This window comes from Oncorhynchus keta, chromosome 5, assembly GCF_023373465.1.
Source record: "Oncorhynchus keta strain PuntledgeMale-10-30-2019 chromosome 5, Oket_V2, whole genome shotgun sequence".
NCBI lineage: Eukaryota > Metazoa > Chordata > Actinopteri > Salmoniformes > Salmonidae > Oncorhynchus > Oncorhynchus keta.
The window spans coordinates 30,804,165-30,813,257 of NC_068425.1; positions in this window are offsets into that span (position 1 = coordinate 30,804,165).

Genomic DNA, 9,093 nt, shown 5'->3' on the forward strand with positions numbered 1-9,093 from the left:
TCCCAGATCCAGACAGTTAGAAACAGACACAGACATACTAGGAGAGCCCAGAGCAGCCTCCCAGATCCAGACAGTTAGAAACAGACACAGACATACTAGGAGAGCCCAGAGCAGCCTCCCAGATCCAGACAGTTAGAAACAGACACAGACATACTAGGAGAGCCCAGAGCAGCCTCCCAAATCCAGCCAGTGTATGAGTCATTTATAATCAATTACCTTCACGGCATGAAGTCATTTTAAACTGCCACGTCAGGATAATAGCTGCCATGAGACCAATGCTTCCAACTGCACCATCTGTGAGGAATCATCAGCCAAACCATCAAATACAATATAGCCTCAGAGGTAAAGGAGGGAGGGAGGAGGGATGTGAGGATGGAGGGAGGGAGGAGGGATGTGAGGATGGAGGGAGGGAGGAGGGATGTGAGGATGGAGGGAGGGAGGAGGGATGTGAGGATGGAGGGAGGGAGGAGGGATGTGAGGATGGAGGGAGGAGGAGGAGGATGTGAGGATGGAGGGAGGGAGGAGGGATGTGAGAATGGAGGAGGAGGGATGTGAGAATGGAGGGAGGAGGGATGTGAGGATGGAGGGAGGGAGGAGGGATGGGATGATGGATGGGGGGAGGGATGTGAGATGTGGGGAGGGATGTGAGGATGGAGGGGGGAGGAGGGATGTGGGGAGGGATGGATGGAGGATGGAGGGATGTGGGGGGAGGAGGGATGTGGGGGGATGTGGGGAGGGGGGAGGAGGGATGTGGGGAGGGGGGAGAAGGGATGTGGGGAGGAAGGGAGGAGGGATGTGGGGAGGAAGGGAGGAGGGATGTGAGGATGGAGGGAGGGAGGAGGTGCTTTTCTTATTTTTCCTTCTGTGGCAAGTTCACACAAAAGAGCTCCTTCTTTAGCCTTTATCCTAGGGACGCTGCGCAAATACCTGCGGGATAAAATCAAACCCCTCCGAGAATTATATTAGCAATGCCAGCCGCGCGGTCGCATATTTCCCCTTTATTTTTATAACGGCGGTGAAAGACTCCATTACACTGTTTCTCTAAAAAAGACTTAAATCCCAGACAGAAGCTGAATTCAGGAGGACGGAGAGAGAGAGTTAGGGAGCGAGGGAGGGAGAGAGAGAGTTAGGGAGGGAGAGAGAGAGTTAGGGAGGGAGAGAGGGAGAGAGAGAGAGAGTTAGGGAGGGAGTGAGAGAGAGAGTTAGGGAGGGAGGGAGAGACGGCCAGGTAAAAGAGAAGGGGGGCATTTTTGAAGGCTTACACGTGTTCTGGAATAATAATGGACTTTTCACTCTCCTGCTCCAGCACATGTGGAGAGGAGGAGGGGAAGGACACTACAGGGGGAGAGGAGGCAGGGCGAGGACACTACAGGGGGAGAGGGGAAGGGCGAGGACACTGCAGGGGGAGAGGAGGCAGGGCGAGGACACTACAGGGGGAGAGGGGAAGGGCGAGGGGGGGGGCACTACAGGGGGAGAGGAGGAAGGGCGAGGGGGGAGGACACTGCAGGGGAGAGGAGGCAAGGCGAGGACACTACAGGGGGAGAGGGGAAGGGCGGGGGAGGACACTACAGGGGGAGAGGAGGAAGGGCGAGGGGGGGCACTACAGGGGGAGAGGAGGAAGGGCGAGGGGGAGGACACTACAGGGGAGAGGAGGAAGGGTGAGGGGGAGGACACTAGAGGGGGAGAGGAGGAAGGGCGAGGGGGAGGACACTAGAGGGGAGAGGAGGAAGGGCGAGGGGGAGGACACTACATGGGGAGAGGAGGAAGGGCGAGGGGGAGGACACTACAGGGGGAGAGGAGGAAGGGCGAGGGGGAGGACACTACAGGGGAGAGGAGGAAGGGCGAGGGGGAGGACACTACAGGGGGAGAGGAGGAAGGGTGAGGGGGGAGGACACTAGAGGGGAGAGGAGGAAGGGCGAGGGGGGAGGACACTAGAGGGGAGAGGAGGAAGGGCGAGGGGGAGGACACTACATGGGGAGAGGAGGAAGGGCGAGGGGGAGGACACTACAGGGGGAGAGGAGGAAGGGCGAGGGGGAGGACACTACAGGGGAGAGGAGGAAGGGCGAGGGGGGAGGACACTACAGGGGAGAGGGGAAGGGCGAGGGGGGAGGACACTACAGGGGGAGAGGGGAAGGGCGAGGGGGAGGACACTAGAGGGGAGAGGAGGAAGGGCGAGGGGGAAGGACACTACAGTGGGAGAGGAGGAAGGGCGAGGGGGGAGGACACTACAGGGGGAGAGGAGGAAGGGCGAGGGGGAGGACACTACAGGGGGAGAGGGGAAGGGCGAGGGGGAGGACACTACAGGGGAGAGGAGGAAGGGCGAGGGGAGGACGCTACAGGGGAGAGGAGGAAGGGCGAGGGGGAGGACGCTACATGGGGAGAGGAGGAAGGGCGAGGGGGACGGACGCTACATGGGGAGAGGAGGAAGGGCGACACTACATGGGGAGAGGAGGGAGGGCGAGGGGGAGGACACTACATGGGGGAGAGGAGGAAGGGCGAGGGGGGAGGACGCTACATGGGGAGAGGAGGAAGGGCGAGGGGGGAGGACGCTACATGGGGAGAGGAGGAAGGGCGAGGGGGCGGACACTACATGGGGAGAGGAGGAAGGGCGACACTACATGGGGAGAGGAGGAAGGGCGAGGGGAGGACACTACATGGGGAGAGGAGGAAGGGCGAGGGGGAGGACACTACAGGGGGAGAGGAGGAAGGGCGAGGGGGAGGACACTACAGGGGGAGAGGAGGAAGGGCGAGGGGGAGGACACTACAGGGGGGAGGAGGAAGGGCAAGGACACTACAGGGGGAGAGGGGAAGGGCGAGGGGGGCACTACAGGGGGAGAGGAGGTAGGGCGAGGGGGAGGACACTGCAGGGGGAGAGGAGGTAGGGCGAGGGGGAGGACACTGCAGGGGAGAGGAGGCAAGGCGAGGACACTACAGGGGGAGAGGGGAAGGGCGGGGGAGGACACTACAGGGGGAGAGGAGGAAGGGCGAGGGGGCACTACAGGGGAGAGGAGGAAGGGCGAGGGGGAGGACACTACAGGGGGAGAGGGAAGGGCGAGGGGGAGGACACTAGAGGGGGAGAGGAGGAAGGGCGAGGGGAGGACACTACAGGGGAGAGGAGGAAGGGCGAGGGGGGAGGACACTACAGGGGGAGAGGAGGAAGGGCGAGGGGGGAGGACGCTACAGGGGGAGAGGAGGAAGGGCGAGGGGGAGGACGCTACATGGGGAGAGGAGGAAGGGCGAGGGGGAGGACGCTACATGGGGAGAGGAGGAAGGGCGAGGGGGAGGACACTACATGGGGAGAGGAGGAAGGGCGACACTACATGGGGAGAGGAGGAAGGGCGAGGGGGAGGACACTACATGGGGAGAGGAGGAAGGGCGAGGGGGAGGACACTACAGGGGGTGAGGAGGAAGGGCGAGGGGGAGCACACTACAGGGGGAGGAGGAAGGGCGAGGACACTACAGGGGGAGAGGGGAAGGGCGAGGGGGCACTACAGGGGAGAGGAGGTAGGGCGAGGGGGGAGGACACTGCAGGGGGAGAGGAGGTAGGGCGAGGGGGAGGACACTGCAGGGGGAGAGGAGGTAGGGCGAGGGGAGGACACTGCAGGGGAGAGGAGGCAAGGCGAGGAGACAGGTAGGGGAGAGGGGAAGGCGGGGGGAGGACACTACAGGGGGAGAGGAGGAAGGGCGAGGGGGCACTACAGGGGGAGAGGAGGAAGGGCGAGGGGGGAGGACACTACAGGGGGAGAGGAGGAAGGGTGAGGGGGAGGACACTAGAGGGGGAGAGGAGGAAGGGCGAGGGGGAGGACACTAGGGGAGAGGAGGAAGGGCGAGGGGGAGGACACTACATGGGAGAGGAGGAGGGGCGAGTTGGGAGGACACTACAGGGGAGAGGAGGAAGGGCGAGGGGGAGGACACTAGTGGGGGAGAGGAGGAAGGGCGAGGGGGGAGGACACTACAGGGGGAGAGGAGGAAGGGCGAGGGGGGAGGACACTACAGGGGAGAGGGGAAGGGCGAGGGGGGAGGACACTAGAGGGGGAGAGGAGGAAGGGCGAGGGGGAAGGACACTACAGTGGGAGAGGAGGAAGGGCTAGGGGGAGGACACTACAGGGGAGAGGGGAAGGTAGGGGGGAGGACACTACAGGGGAGAGGAGGAAGACAGGTAGCCAGGGGGGAGAGGAGGAAGGGCGAGGGGGGAGGCGCTACAGGGGGAGAGGAGGAAGGGCAGGGGGAGCCTACATGGGGAGAGGAGGAAGGGCGAGGGGGCGGACGCTACATGGGGAGAGGAGGAAGACAGGTAGCCTACATGGGGAGAGGAGGGAGGGCGAGGGGAGGACACTACATGGGGAGAGGAGGAAGGAGCGAGGGGGGAGGACGCTACATGGGGAGAGGAGGAAGGGCAGGGGGAGGGGACGCTACATGGGGAGAGGAGGAAGGCGAGTGGGAGCAGGACACTACATGGGGAGAGGAGGAAGGGCGACACTACATGGGGAGAGGAGGAAGACAGGTAGCCACTACATGGGTTAGAGAGGAGGAAGGCGAGGGGAGGACACTACAGGGGGAGAGGAGGAAGGGCGAGGGGGAGGACACTACAGGGGGAGGAGGAGGAAGGGCGAGGGGGCGGACACTGCAGGGGGAGGAGGAAGGGCGAGGGGGCGGACACTGCAGGGGGAGTAGGAAGGGCGAGGGGGCGGACACTGCAGGGGGAGAAGGAAGGGCGAGGGGCGGACACTGCAGGGGGAGGACACTGCAGGGGGAGGACACTGCAGGGGAGGGGAGGAAGGGCGAGGGAGGAGGACACTGCAGGGGAGAGGAGGAAGGGCGAGGACACTGCAGGGGGAGGACACTGCAGAGGGAGGGGAGGAAGGGCGAGGGGAGGACACTAGAGGGGGAGGTTGGGAGAAGGAGGGGGTAGTTTGGGGATCGGCACACGAGTTTCCACTGAAAAGCCCATAAACCCACACAGAGTCGACATCTCTATTTCTGTCATAAACCCCCCACCCCTCCAGACGACCGTATGCTAAAATCACAAATGACTACCATACTCCACGGACCGCATTTCAACTGTCAGAATGCCTGGACCACGTTCCGAGTTCAGGTTCAGGTTCCACCTGGGATTTATAAAACCTAACCTTGAGCTCATCGGTCCGATCTCCTCACCAACCTTTTGACCACAACCGTGAGTTTTGGACCTTCAGTTTCTGAGTAAACCCCTCTCCACCAAAGAGTGGAGCTCCACCAGTCAGAAAATAACACTGTTGGGCCAACAGAGACCAAACATACCTGTTAGAGACAGGTAGCCTAGTGATTAGAGACAGGTAGCCTAGTGATTAGAGACAGGTAGCCTAGTGGTTTGAGACAGGTAGCCTAGTGGTTCGAGACAGGTTCCTCTGATGGAGCGCGTGGCCTACCTATAGAATAACCTTTAGGACTACCTATAGAAAAACCTTTAGGACTACCTATAGAATAACCTTTAGGCCTACCTATAGAATAACCTTTAGGACTACCTATAGAAAAACCTTTAGGTCTACCTATAGAAAACCTTTAGGACTACCTATAGAATAACCTTTAGGACTACCTATAGAAAAACCTTTAGGCCTACCTATAGACAAACCTTTAGGACTACCTATAGAATAACCTTTAGGTCTACCTATAGAATAACCTTTAGGTCTACCTATAGACAAACCTTTAGGACTACCTATAGAATAACCTTTAGGTCTACCTATAGAATAACCTTTAGGTCTACCTATAGAATAACCTTTAGGTCTACCTATAGAAAAACCTTTAGGTCTACCTATAGAAAAACCTTTAGGACTACCTATAGAAAAACCTTTAGGCCTACCTATAGAAAAACCTTTAGGTCTACCTATAGAAAAACCTTTAGGCCTACCTATAGAAAAACCTTTAGGCCTACCTATAGAAAAACCTTTAGGTCTACCTATAGAAAAACATTTAGACCAACCTATAGAAAAACCTTTAGGCCTACCTATAGAAAAACATTTAGACCAACCTATAGAAAAACCTTTAGGACTACCTATAGAAAAACATTTAGGACTACCTATAGAAAAACCTTTAGGACTACCTATAGAAAAACCTTTAGGTCTACCTATAGAAAAACCTTTAGGTCTACCTATAGAAAACCTTTAGGCCTACCTATTGAAACATGTACTAAAAACAACTCTGCATCTCTGCCCAGCCTGGCAAGAGCAGCCCGAAGGTGTTATCATCCCCAGTGTCTCTGCCAGGTCTGAGAGGATGTTCTCCACTGCTGCCCTGCTCTCCAGACACCATCACATGACCCTGAAGCAACAGACTGGCCAAACTCATGTTTCTAAAAATGAATTTAAAAGGCACTGAACCTAATAAGGCATTTTTAATTTAATTTGTATTTAATTCTAAGTAAGTCACAGACTGTATGAGCAATTTATAGACTATAATGACTTAATACAACATAATGTTGTTTAATTGCTGAGAGCTTTATGTCCCTACCAGCCAGAGTCCCAAATGATTCACAATGTATTTCTTTGTAACTGTAGGCTTGAAATAATAGAAATAATACAGCCTAAATAATTCATTTTGGTTCCTTCTTCGTCTCCCTGTCTGTCTCCTGACCTATTTAGAGTGCTTATATGCTGTTTAATATGACATGTGGCCTATTTGAAATGATGAGCACTTCTTTTCATTAAAATCATTTGGTTTGGTTTCAATAGTTCAAAACCAATTGGTAGGTCCAGGTAGTCACCAAGATAGATAGATGGCTGTTGGTTCAACTGTGATCTTAATGGAGGGAGCGAATTGGGAGAACCTGTGAGATCCAGTTTTGATCCTGTGAGCACGGAACAGATTTGATCCTGTGAGCACAGTACAGATTTGATCCTGTGAGCACAGTACAGTTTTGATCCTGTGAGCACAGTACATTTTTGATCCTGTGAGCACAGTACAGATTTGATCCTGTGAGCACAGTACAGATTTGATCCTGTGAGCACAGTACAGATTTGATCCTGTGAGCACAGTACAGATTTGATCCTGTGAGCACAGTACAGTTTTGATCCTGTGAGCACAGTACAGTTTTGATCCTGTGAGCACAGTACAGTTTTGATCCTGTGAGCACAGTACAGTTTTGATCCTGTGAGCACAGTACAGTTTTGATCCTGTGAGCACAGAACAGATTTGATCCTGTGAGCACAGAACAGTTTTGATCCTGTGAGCACAGAACAGATTTGATCCTGTGAGCACAGAACAGATTTGAGTGGAACGGTAAAGGAAGTGGAGCACCGCTCACATACTCTGCATTACACCATAGTCTCAGAGACACTGACCAGCACACATTTTACACCCACAGTTTCAGACGCACCAGCATACATTAATTACACCCACAGTCTCAGCCACGACACTGACCAGCACACATTAATTACACCCACAGTCTCAGCACAGACCAGCACACATTAATTACACCCACAGTCTCAGCACCAGCACACATTAATTACACCCACAGTCTCAGCCACGACACCGACCAGCATACATTAATTACACCCACAGTCTCAGCCATGACACCGACCAGCATACATTAATTACACCCACAGTCTCAGCCACAACAGACCAGCATACATTAATTACACCCCAGCCTCAGAGCACACCGACCAGCATACATTAATTGACACACAGTCTCAGCCACGACACCGACCAGCATACATTAATTACACCCACAGTCTCAGCCACAACACCGACCAGCATACATTAATTACACCCACAGCCTCAGCACAGACCAGCATACATTAATTACACACACAGTCTCAGCCACGACACCGACCAGCATACATTAATTACACACACAGTCTCAGCCAGACACCGACCAGCATACATTAATTCCCAGTCTCAGCCAGACACCGACCAGCATACATTAATTACACCCACAGTCTCAGCCATGACACAGACCAGCATACATTAACTCCAGTCTCAGCCAGACACGACCAGCATACATTTTACACCCAGTCTCAGCCAGACACCGACCAGCATACATTAATTACACCCACAGTCTCAGCCATGACACCACCAGCATACATTAATTACATCACAGTCTCAGCCAGACACAGACCAGCATACATTAATTCCAGTCTCAGCCACGACACCACCAGCATACATTAATTACACCCAGTCTCAGCCAGACACAGACCAGCATACATTAATTCACAGTCTCAGCCATGACACCGACCAGCATACATTAATTACACACACAGTCTCAGCCAGCACAGACCAGCATACATTAATTACACCCACAGTCTCAGCCAGACACCGACCAGCATACATTAATTACACCCACAGCCTCAGTGACACCGACCAGCATACATTAATTACACACACAGTCTCAGCCACACAGACCAGCATACATTACACACACAGTCTCAGTGACACCGACCAGCATACATTAATTACACACACAGTCTCAGCCAGACACCACCAGCATACATTAATTACACCCACAGTCTCAGCCACGACACCGACCAGCATACATTAATTACACACACAGTCTCAGCCACGACACCGACCAGCATACATTAATTACATCCACATTCTCAGCCAGACACCGACCAGCATACATTAATTACACACACAGTCTGAGCCACGACACCGACCAGCATACATGAATTACACACATAGTCTCAGCCATGACACCGACCAGCATACATGAATTAGACACACAGTCTAAGCCACGACACCGACCAGCATACATGAATTACACCCACAGTCTCAGCCACGACACCGACCAGCATACATGAATTACACCCACAGTCTCAGCCACGACACTGACCAGCATACATTAATTACACCCACAGTCTCAGCCACGACACCGACCAGCATACATTAATTACACACACAGTCTCAGCCACGACACCGACCAGCATACATTAATTACACCCACAGTCTCAGCCACGACACTGACCAGCATATATTAATTACACACACAGTCTCAGCCACGACACCGACCAGCATACATTAATTACACACAGTCTCAGCCACGACACCGACCAGCATACATTAATTACACCCACAGTCTCAGCCACGACACCGACCAGCATACATTAATTACACCCACAG